The sequence below is a fragment of the Pleurodeles waltl genome, chromosome 5 (genome assembly GCF_031143425.1).
Source record: "Pleurodeles waltl isolate 20211129_DDA chromosome 5, aPleWal1.hap1.20221129, whole genome shotgun sequence".
NCBI classification, from domain to species: Eukaryota; Metazoa; Chordata; class Amphibia; order Caudata; family Salamandridae; genus Pleurodeles; species Pleurodeles waltl.
In genome coordinates this window covers 824548950-824561124 of record NC_090444.1, presented here as the reverse complement: position 1 = coordinate 824561124, position 12175 = coordinate 824548950, and positions in this window count along the sequence as shown.

Below are 12175 nucleotides of genomic sequence, written 5' to 3'. Positions count from 1 at the left end.
AGCACCGCAGTCAGTGAGCCCGCCACCAGCACCGCCGCTACTGACCGCCCCCAGCACCGCAGTCAGTGAGCCCGCCGCAAGCACCGCCGCTATTGACACGGCCCGCAACTTCCTGAGCCAGTGGCACCACCGCAGACATGGCTGCCATCTCCAGTGTTCAGTCGTACAAGGGTGGTGGTCAGTTCCAGGAGCCTGGGCAGCTTGCATGTTGCACCACCGTCAGTGGAGTGTCACATCCACTACCTCTGTCCTTGGCAGGATTAAGCACTCTGGGCACAAAGCCCCCTCCAGAACCAGTGGAGTATCACATCCACTACCTCAGTCCTTGGCAGGATGAAGCACTCTGGGCACAAAGCCCCCTCCAGAGCCAGTGGAGATTGACATCCACTATCTCAGTCCTTGGCAGGATGAAACACTCTGGGCAAAAAGCCCCCTCCAGAACCAGTGGAGATTGACATCCACTACCTCAGTCCTTGGCAGGATGAAGCACTCGTGGCACAAAGCCCCCTCCTGAACCAGTGGAGACTGTTATCCACTTGAGAGACTGTGTCTTTGCACTCCCCAGGATAAAGCAGTGGGCAAACCACCCACTGGAGAGACTTGAGAGACTGTGGCTTTGCACTCCCCAGGATAAATCAGTGGGCAAACCACCCACTGTAAAGACATGAGAGACTGTGGCTTTGCACTCCCCAAGAAAAAGCAGTGGGCAACCCACCCACTGGAGAGACTTGAGAAACTGTGGCTTTGCACTCCCCAGGATAAAGCAGTGGGCAAACCACCCACTGGAGAGACTTGGGAGACTGTGGCTTTGCACTCCCCAGGATACATCAATGGGCATGGAGCCCCCTCGTGGAGCTGGCGTTGTGCACTCATCCGGCTGAGGTGCCCCCCTTCCCTTCCCCCTGAGGTGCCTGTTTCATTTTGATCTGATGCCCCAGCAGTGTTCTCTCCATTTCGAGTCTGGTATCGAGTGTGGGCCTCGCCCATGCATTTTGGGCCCAGTGGTCCACGGACTATGAATGGTGCACTACCCGGACTTGAATAGTTGGTGTACATAATTGTTTATACTGTATTTAAACTTTTGACTAATGGATTTTTATTGATTACAATTGTTACAATCATTTCCTTTTGTCATTGCGTTCTTCCAGGGGATTTTGGGGATGGAAATTTAATGTTGCAGCATGTATTTGTGTGTATGTTGTTGTGGGTGAGGGTGAAGGTGGGGGTGTTGTGTGTTGCGTGTGTGTGTCACTCTCTTTTCCCTCCCCCTCCCCTGTGTTGTAGGTGCAGTACTCACTGTGGTCATCGCCGCCGTATTTTGTGCTCCTGGTAGAAGAGCAGGAATACTATTGCAGGGAGTATTTGGAGTTCTGGCTCCATGGCATCCTGGTTCCTCGTGGGTTGTGTAGAGGTGAGTGTTTCCCTTTCCAAGTCCTGTTTCCTCCGTGTTTTTGTTCGCGTTGAATCCGCCCAGGAAAAGGTGGCGGATTGGCCTCTCATAATAGTGTGGGCGGTACATTGTCTTCCGCCTGTCTGTGGGCGGTGACCGCCGCTGTGTTTGTTTCTACCGCCGTGGCGGTCGGAGTGTTAAAGTGGCTGTCTATGTTGGAGGTTTCCGCCATGATCGTGATTCCATTTTTTTTACCGCCGGCCTGTTGGCGGTATTACCGCCGCTTGAACACCGAACGCCAGGGTTGTAATGAGGGCCATTGTCTCATGAAATTGAGACTAACACCGTCTCCAACCCTGTAAATTGAGGGATGACTGATTGAGGTCAATATTGGGCTGTCTCAATTTTTTTAGGGTACCCTTTTGCACCCACGAAACGTTGCTAGCAGGGGATTGTTGCACATTAAAGAGCACCTCTTTTTCTGCTTCTGTACACTCGTTTTGCCCAGTCCTTAGAGATAGTAGAAAATCCACCTGGGATTATCCCCAAAAACATTGCAGAGAAATGTGTCTTGCAGTACTCTTCCTGAGTGATTTGGATTATAATTATGAACATGGTAAATGATCTTGTTGACTAAGAGTGATTTCAGTGTGTTATGGAGTGTTGCTGAGGTTTTGTATATGAGATGGATTTTTATGCTATGTGTGAGTTGTTGATTATGGAATGTTGATTTCAGGTTCAATTAGTGGTTTGATCACTGTACTTCTGATGTACTATTCTCATTTGTCATTTTAGTTTTGAAAAGGTTTTATTTTATAATTGTTTGGTTGGGTACATGGATTTGTCAAAATCAAAGATCTCGAGGTATTGTGGTTAACCTGTCTGTATTTGTTAGTGTGATTTGTGAGAGGCACACAGATAGGCTATTGATGTCCTTTGTTCTTAGGTGTCTGGGAATAAGTTCATTAGCCAGGGTAGATTGCTGCTGGGTAGGATCTGCTTGCTGTGAATTGTGATTTAAACAGTGCCTTGAAGGTGCTGCTCTTGTGTCTATTGTTGATGATCTTATTAAGGGTGAGCAAGCAGAGTTTATTCTGTTTATTTAGTAAAGGTTCTTAAGAAAGGGTTTTGAAATCATTTTCCTAATTCATGGAAAAAGTGTTGGGATTGGTCAGTCAGGATAGAGAGCTGCACTAGGATTGGTGAAAAATCACCACAAAACTGTGTTATCATTGGTTGATTGCTGACAGAGCCACACTGTGATTGGTTTGGTATATCGTTCCTACAAATTAAGTAGGACAGTGTATCGGGTCAACATAAACTTCAGGATATAGGGACTCAGGCTGTCCATACCATCAGGAAATGTTGACACAATTCCTAGCTAGCTCACAGTGCCCCATCTGATCTCCTAAACTTAGCAGGGTACCAGATGGTATCAGTAACCTGAAACATGACTACTCGGATTCCAAAGGAAATTGTGGAAACAGATCTACCATTTCATTGTCACTTTGCATACTCAAGATAAGACACAAGGAAGGTACAAAATGTATTTTCAAACATTTATTAAAACAATCATATTCTTGTATAAAAAGCATGAGTTGTGATTATTAGGCAGATGAAACAAAGTATGGTAACTGGCATCACGAGAATGATAAAAAGATAAACAATTCAACCATGATAATGTTACCATGTTGCCATACTCCAATCTGTTACTACCTACAGTATTGAGAGCAAGGTGGGAGTACCCTCCGTCCGATCATCTGGTATAGCCTAACCCCCCCATACCTCGGTGAGATATACCAAGATGCCAGGAAACCAGTCTGATGTAGTGTAGGCTATCGTCCTTTGCAGGATGGAGGTCAGAGTCAGCAGGGATGCATTTCTGTCACTGTGCATTGTGTTCCAGGATAATTCCAGCAGAAGTGCTCCTCTACTGAATATAACACAGAGGCACTTTATATAATGAAAATACTGTTCATATCACACTGTGTCAGAGGTGCAGAGCTGATTCAATGATTTGTCTGTGGCTACAGAGCAGTCTTCAATGGACAGCCATGATAAAAGGCTATCACGCTTTGTGATCTTTGTCTCGGACGGGGTGTACAGACTTCATGGCAGCGTCACTTACAAGGAATAGGCTGCATGTACAGTATCTTCTCACTTAATTATCACTTGAATGTAAAACCATATAAAAAGTCACCATCAGAAAAAGACGCCCTGCTGAAATGTGCAATCTAAACTGAAGACCATGCATGTGCCCTAACATGCTTCTCCCCAGGTCTACCTTTGACAGAGCCACCCTAGGATTGGTTGATGACTGATTATTCACTCTTTGTGATTTTCGATTTTTTTAAGTCAATTTTATCATAAAAAATTGGTGGTTTGTTGAAAAAGCCTAACGTTTTTGTTGTGCATTCCACTGAGGGTCAAAATTACCTGCTGAGGGAATGCCTGCATTTGAAATGATGACGGGCATCGGGTTTTATGTGTGTACATGGATTTCTGAATTGCATGAATATACCACTTTTAATTAAAAAAAACTTATGATTTCCTTTAGAGGGTACCTTTAACATTGGAATGTTAGATTCCCTAAGACAAACCATGAATGACAGAAAATACCTAGACTTACAGAAGTTGAGGGATTGCATTAATTGGATCTCATGGCTCCACAAAAGGAGAGCAAGACAATTACAATTCAGGGGAAGGTTTCCTCTGGACAATGGCTTGAGAATAAGTGAGATCAACAGTAAAAATGTTGGAGTGAGGGCATGATGAACATAGTAAAAGAGTCTTCCCTGAAATAGTCAAAGCAACAATAGATAAAAAGAAAACTGATGAGGATTTTAGTGAAAAAAAAAAGAATCAAGATTCAGATGAAGGGATAACATTTTGAATGCCCTTTTAAATTCTCAACCTTCACCTTATACTGATAGGATACAGAGGAGAAGACCTAGTTCTGATCCTATTGTAGTGCCAGATAGGAGTGCAGCAGGAGGTAGAACAGGTGTTCAGACACAATGACCAACTACATCTATGACTTGCGGCACAACAGCGAATGTCCCATCTGAGACTGCAATTAAAGCATTTCAGAGTACTAGTACAGATACCCAAGCTGTTTCTCAAACTCAAACTGATCCACTTGATAATACAACTATGATAGAAGAAACTTGTACAGAGGGAGATAACTATTAAGCCTGGTCTTTTAACAATTGAATGTGGAGAAATGTTACAAGGGATAATTGATCTAAATAGTATGTTGTCATACCTTGTTGACAAAAAATGATATTTGATCAGGGAATCAGCCAAGTGTGCACATGGAGCACATCATAAGGTAGAAGAACTGGCCGATGATTGTGAAGTGGATATCAGCGAATTGTGAGAAGAAATTATAAAATGGGGTTAACTCAAGATGAAATAAAATAATTGGGTTTAATGACTTTAGGAGCTCACATTTAAGATTGAATTGAAAAATAGAAAGAGTGGAGTAAAGGGAAGTACATAAAAAGAAAGCTCCAGAGACAGGAAAGAAGGTGAAGGCGTCTAGTATTAATTTAAAAATAGAAAAAGTGAAAGACTTTTCAGTGAGAAAGGGACTTGGAGGGAACTATCTGCATGTGCCCTGGTCGAGAGCTGACCTCTATGCTTTTATGACAAATGTTGTGAAAGGAACTTAGAAATGGGAAAATGGCGTTTATGGGTTGACTACCATTTCAGACATGTTGCAGACCAATTTGAATTTGTTGTTTGGAATTGTGATTCCCAGTGGCTTGTGGTCTGAGTGTAAGGTTGCTGTTGCATGGTCAACTGAAGAACTAACTAGAGTTCCTTCTTATAATGCCCTTCTGTTGAGGTTGCTGGGAAATGCAAGCAGATAATTGAACATTTGAAAAAGAAGGTGTCTGAGAGAGATAATAAGTGGGCAAAGATTTTGAGCCCTTAACACGAACTAAAAAAGGCTGTGCATGCTTATTATGAGAGGCTAATGCAGATTATTAAGAAGCACAGAAGATTTGATGATCCTCAGAAAGATGCTGCTAGTGGTTTCATCTTTGCTTTTCTCATGGGTTTGCACCGGGGCTTAGTAATGAAATGTAGCTAAGTAAACTGTGTTGACAAACAAAGAGCATAGACAAGATTTTTCAGCTTTCAAAATGCAGTCATGATTGAATTGACGCAAAGCAGATGAAAATCAAGAAGACAATTATGGTTTCCATGACAAAACAATTTGAGAGGAGTGCCTGAAATCAGTTGATGGATTGAAATTTGGGTTATGTTAAAATAGAAGTGCTGGAATTAACGGGATGCCTTTGTTCTAAGATGTGAGAATGGGAAATTAAATGATGTAGATGCAAGGTCATGAAAGAAGGATGGTGACTAATTCTCTAATAAATGCAAATGTTGATGTGTTGAAGAAAAACACTGCTTGTCATTTCTGTGGTAAAACTAGGCATTGGAAACAGGAATGTCAGCAGAAATCTGGCTGGAATCCAGAATTAATTTGTTCTCCAAGTACAGAGAGACATACAGTCAATGGTTCCAGTCCGACCAACATCTGTGGAGAGTATGCATGATCAGAAACCATTTCACATGATCTTAGAGCCCCAGTTTTGCAGCAAAATACTAAAAATAAAATGTCATATAGACCAGGGTACCACAGTATCCATTGATTCTGAGTTATGATTTTCCTCAGTTTATTCAGGAAATAATTCATAATGATAGTGCCTGAAGAGGGAGAGGATTGACTACGTGGAGAACTTTTGGAGGGATACCAGAATGGCCTATACATTGACAGTGAAGTCAATGGCCACCCTGTTTCTTTTTTAATAGCTACCCATTCTTCAGTTAGCTCTGTTGAAGCCCCAAACTTACCCCTTTCAGTAAAAAAGTCAGAGCTGCAGGAATCAATAATAATAACTGTCTGGAGGCAGTTTACAGCAGGTTACAGCAGATGAACCAGTTGAAATAGGACAATGGAAAATAATCATCATCATCATCAGCTTTATGTTGGTTAGTAAAATAAACCATAAGAGTTTGAAATGCAGAATTGAAATAGAACAATTAAAAACCAACAACATCTAACAGTTAAATCATGTCAACAACCTTGGAAGTCAGGTTTAAAAAATGCAAAATGTTGAGCTGAGTGTTGTATTCCGTTGTTAAGTTTCTTGGTGGTCGCCTTAAGGAATGTATAAATCGAATGTTATTACGTGGGTATGTGGGATGGAATGTGAGGGTGGAACAGGAGGGCACTTGACGTTGGGCGCTGTACTATCAAGATGCCTGTTGCCGCACGGAAATAAATCTATAAAATCTACCTCGTTCCTGCATCCTGCATGTAACAGAAATTGGCGACGAGGGGCCGAGAACCCTTTTCATCTTATTTCCGGTGATTTACTCCTGCTGAACTAAGTTGTAGTTCAAGTGATCCTGCCTGTCAACTGAATTGCCGAGGAAGACGTCAAAACGTGAAAGACATTATTGTATCTAAAGCGCTAACTCCAAGACGTGCTGAAGTCTCCCGATGGGCAAGTATGCTTTAGCCCTCGGGTGTTATTTTGTTTTCATTATTTCGACCGAGTAACGGGTAGCAGGAAATGGTTGCGGTTGTGTTACCTAGCAACCAATGACGCTTCTTTACGCAAGCACGTTTTATAAAACGCTCGTAGGAGTTGATGTCGGTTTGCCTAGCAACCTATGATGCTTCTATATGCATACACGTTTCGGAAAACAACTGATAAGTTTATTTAGCGTTGTCTAGCAACTGCTGACTATTTTTTTTTTTTCCACGAGCACATTTTGGAAAACGCTCGTTGTGCTTATTCCTTTCAGTAACAAAGCCGTTTACGGTTGTTAGCAACCGAGGAGACATATCTTTATTTGTACCTAAATGTAAAAAGCACTTTTACAGACTGTTACTTTTTAGCAGGTACCCTACAGCGACAAGATATTTAAAATAGTCTGTAACTATTTAATTTAGTTGAAGAAGAAATAAATATATAAACAAACAATCTTATCTATAAACCAACATGCAATTTGAGCCTCCTGCAAAGTTTCTACAAGTAAAAGGGGACCCACCTATTCCTTGGTCCAGGTGAAAGGAAGAATTTTTGACTTACCTAAAAGCAATTGATGAAGATGGAATGTCTCAGGAGAGGAAGAAGAACATTCTGTTACATTGTTTGGGCTCAGAAGGACAGCTTATTTTTAGGACATTACCTCAAGTGACGATTCAGGATGAAGAAATTGATGTGTTCAATGATGCATTACGCAAACTTGAGAATAGATTTAAGCCAACCACTAATATTGCTTTGAACAGATTTAAATTCTATACAAGAACTCAACAGGACGGCGAAGCATTTTATACATTTTTGACAAGTTTACGCAGTTTATCAATACACTTTAATTTTGGACCCATCACTGATGAGATGATCAGGGATCAGATCATTGTACATGTGAGGAGCAAAAGGATTCAGGAACAGTTATGGGTGATGGGGGATCCAAAATTACAAGACGTGATAAATACGGCCAAAGCACTGGAACAATCGGAAAAAAGGATGAGGACTGTACAAAATGCTGAAAAAAGTAACTCAACTAACGGGGATGTAGTTGGGGCTGTTGCAAATAGTACTGGCTATAATAAATTCACATTGAAGGGTACTACAGGAAACAAGAGAGATGATAGGAGTAAGAGAACTGATAGAATGTCATGTTATAGGTGTGGAGGTTTGGGTCACATTGCAAATTCTACACAATGCCCTGCTATTGGTAAAGAATGCAACAAATGTGAAAGGTCTGGACACTTTGCCAGAGTGTGGAGGGATGTAAAAAACGGTGAAGGAAATGATAGGAGGAAAATCTCGTATGTACAAGATGAGAGGGAAAACGGTGTAGTGCTCTCTATTAAAAATAATGTCATCAATAAAAACTGTGGGAGTTGTGAAACAACCGAAGTGTACAGTAGTTGTTGAGGGTCAATAACTGGAACTCTTGGCGGATTCTGGTTCTCCTTGGACGATTATCACACATAATTACTTTGTAGAAAAGTTTAAGTCACTGTGGAATGTATCAAACTTAGCCTCCTCCGACATAGTAGCTGAGGGGTTCGACGGTACTACTATCAATATTCTTGGATATGTGGAGACCTCTGTGTGTTTTAAAGAGTGTACTGCTGTGATCAAGATAATGTTGCTGAGAAAGGTGTTAATGTCCTGGGTTGGAGGGATCAAGCCGAGTTGGGTATGATTCTGAACCCCAGGGCAATTGAACCTGTGATGTTGGTGGGGGTAGGGGAAAAATTTAATTGGATTACATCCAAATTTCCTAAAGTATTTTCTGAAACACTAGGCAAATTAAAAAATTACAGCCATAGAATTAAGCTCAAAGAGAATGCCAAACCAGTTGCACAGAAATTAAGAAATGTTCCCATTGGTATACGCGAGGAGTTGAGAAATAGTTTGGATGAATTGGTGAAGGAGGATGTAATTGAGGAAGTGGAATCATCTAAATGGGTTTCTCCCATTGTTTTGGCCCGTAAACCTGATAAATCGCTGAGGCTATGTGTTGACCTGAGGGCTTTGAATGCTAATATCATAGTTAATTGCCATCCCTTACCAAATATTAACAAAGTTGTTAGCATGCTTGAAGGAGCAAAGGTATTCTCTACATTGGATCTGAGGTCAGCCCATCACCAGATTGAACATACAGAAGACTCTCGCCATCTCACTGCATTCATCACACCACAGGGTCTATATCAATTTAAGCGTATGCCGTTTGGGTTAGCATCAGCGGCATCTGTGTTCCAGAGGGCAATGTTTATAATGTTTAAAGAAATTGATAAGTTTGTTAAATGTTTCCAGGACGATGTCTTAATTTATTCTAAAAACGAACAGAAACACAAGAAGCATTTGTAAAAAGTGTGTGAGGTATTCAATGGGAATGGACTAACTCTGAAGTTTAAAAAATGTAATTTTTTTGCAGAGTCTGTTGAGTATTTGGGGCACACCATCTCAGGGGACGGGGTTGTGCCAAAAAGTTCTCTGGTTAAAGCAATATTGGATGCACCTATGCATGACAATCGTGAAAAGCTTTTATCCTTTGCAGGGTTATAAGAATACTACAGCAAATTTATTGAGAATTTTGTGACTAAAATGGAACCTTTAAGAGAGTTAACCCGTAAAGTTGTGGAATTTGTGTGGTCTGATAGGCAAGAACGTGCTTTTGAGACTATAAAAAAGGAAATTGCGTGTGCACCTACCCTCAGACCTTTCAATATGAAAGCTCTGTGTATCGTGACAGTGGATGCCAGTATGTATGGTATTGGTGGTGTTTTGTCACAGAAAATTGGAAAGGATGAATAGAATGTTACATTTGCTTCTCGCACTTTAAATGAAACGGAGAGGCGCTATGCAGCTATCGAGAAGGAGTTGGTTGCATGTATTTGGTCGATTGAGAATTTTCGCAATTACATATGGGGCTCACGGTTTGGACTTTGTACTGATCACAAACCGCTTGTAGGCATTTTATCCCCTGGTTGTGGTTGGAACGCAACTGCTCGGATCGCGAGATTGGTGTCGAGACTGCAAGAATATTCATTTGACGTTGAGTATGTGCCTGGTAAAAGCAATTCAGTGGCAGATTGTTTGTCGCGTCTACCTAAAGAAGCCCCTGTTAAGCCGGATAGAGGAGAGTCAGGAGATTTGGTAATTGTTTCTGTAGTGTCTGAATTCATTGCTAAAGAGTTTAAATCTGTGGAGGAGGAGGATTGGTTTGGAAAAGATCAAGAGGACTCGGTGTTACAACAAGTCAAAAGTTATGTGAAATTGGGTTGGCCAAGGAAGGAAAAGATATTAGAAGAGGTGGTTCCTTTCTTTAAGATAAGAGAAGAGTTGGAAATTGAGAATGATCTTCTATTTAAGAAAGGGAAATGTATTCCACCTATGGGCATGCAATCGGTGATTTTAAGTTTGGCCCATCTTGGTCACCCAGGAATGTCGTCTATGAAAAAATGGATACGTACCTCTTTTTGGTGGCCTGGTATGGACAAGATGGCGGAGAGGACAGTTAGGGAGTGTAGTGTGTGTATTAACGCTGAAAAAATGCTGAAGACCGTGCCTGCACCTTTGCGTCCTGTGCCGTGGCCAGATTCCCCATGGCAAAAATTAGGATTGGATATTTCTGGTCCATTTTTGTTTCTCCCGCATGAAGCAAGGTTTGCCTTGGTGCTTGTTCATTACCATTCCAAGTGGCCAGAAGTAAAGTTAGTTCCGCAAGTGACCTCGAGTGTAGTCATTGATTTCCTCAAAGAAGTATTCGCAAAGGAAGGGTATCCTGAGTTTCTTGTAACGGATAATGGAGTTCAAATGGTTTCGAATGAGATGCAAAGCTTCCTAAAGTACTTCAGCATCAAACATATAACCACCTCTTTGTATGAACCACAAGAGAATGGTCAGGTGGAGAGGTTTAATTGCGTGCTTAAGGAATGTATTAGTTGGGCACGGGATTTTGGTGGAGCTTGGAAGGAGAAGGTAAGGGAGAAGTTATGGTATTACCGTATTACCCCACATAGCACCACAGGGGTCAGTCCATTTAGATTGTTAAGAGGTAGAGATCCTGTGTCTAAGCTTTGTCCCTGGTGGTTCAAAAAATTATGTGGTAAAAGTAATGGGGTGCTTGATTATGAGAGAGTTAAAGATTTTGTGATGTCAACACAGGAAAAGAGCAAGGAGTCATATGATAAGAAGTGGAAGGTGAGAGAGTCTACATTAATTGTAGGTGATTGGGTCAGGGTAAGAAAACCAGGATTTATAAGAAAAGGCATGCCTAAGTTTGGAAGAGCCATGAAGATTATAAAGGTGTTCAATAAGAAGGCAGTAACACAGGATGGCAGAGTTTGGAACGTTAACAGACTAGCAAGATGTCCTCCTGGAGACTTTGGTAAATTGGATCTTATGGGTTCGGGGTCCATTGTAAGTGGGAAGTTTGTAGAACCCGTTGATGTGGATGCGATTGATAGTGGTGCCAGCGGTCTGATTGATGAAGGAGAATGTTCCCTTGGAACTGGCAGTTCTGTGTACAATAGAGATTGGGAGAGCAATGATAGCAATGGAATGAGTGGTATGGAGGATGGTGTTGAAGGTGATTCAGTTGCATCGAGAGTGAAGTTTGATGGGCGTATTAGACAGAGATCTTCACGGTTAGTTGATTATGTGTAGTTATTTATGCTTTTGCTCTTTGTTATTGGTATATTTCTTCATATTTATTTATTTCCTTTTTTTTTAATACTCCATTTGTTATTTTTGTTAAGGGGGAAAATGTGTTGTATTCCGTTGTTAAGTTTCTTGGTGGTCGCTTTAAGGAATGTGTAAATCGAATGTTATTACGTGGCTATGTGGGATGGAATGTGAGGGTGGAACGGGAGGGCACTTGACGTTGGGCGCTGTACTATCAAGATGCCTGTTGCCGCACGGAAATAAATCTATAAAATCTACCTCGTTCCTGCGTCCTGCATGTAACACTGAGGTAGAGTACCATACACCAATACAAATTCAATGCCACCAGCAATTCAACAAACCCAACATAAAAACATCCATAATTATAAAGTGCAAGAAAGAACACGTGCAGCTTGGGATTCATATTTTGGGTACATGACCTGAAGACAGACGCTCAATACAAAGCTAATATAGACAATTAAAACAATATAGAATGCCTGGGTTGTGATGCTTGTTTAATAAAAGTGCCACTCCAAAACAAACCTCAGGGGTCAGGAACAACTGTAAATACAGAACA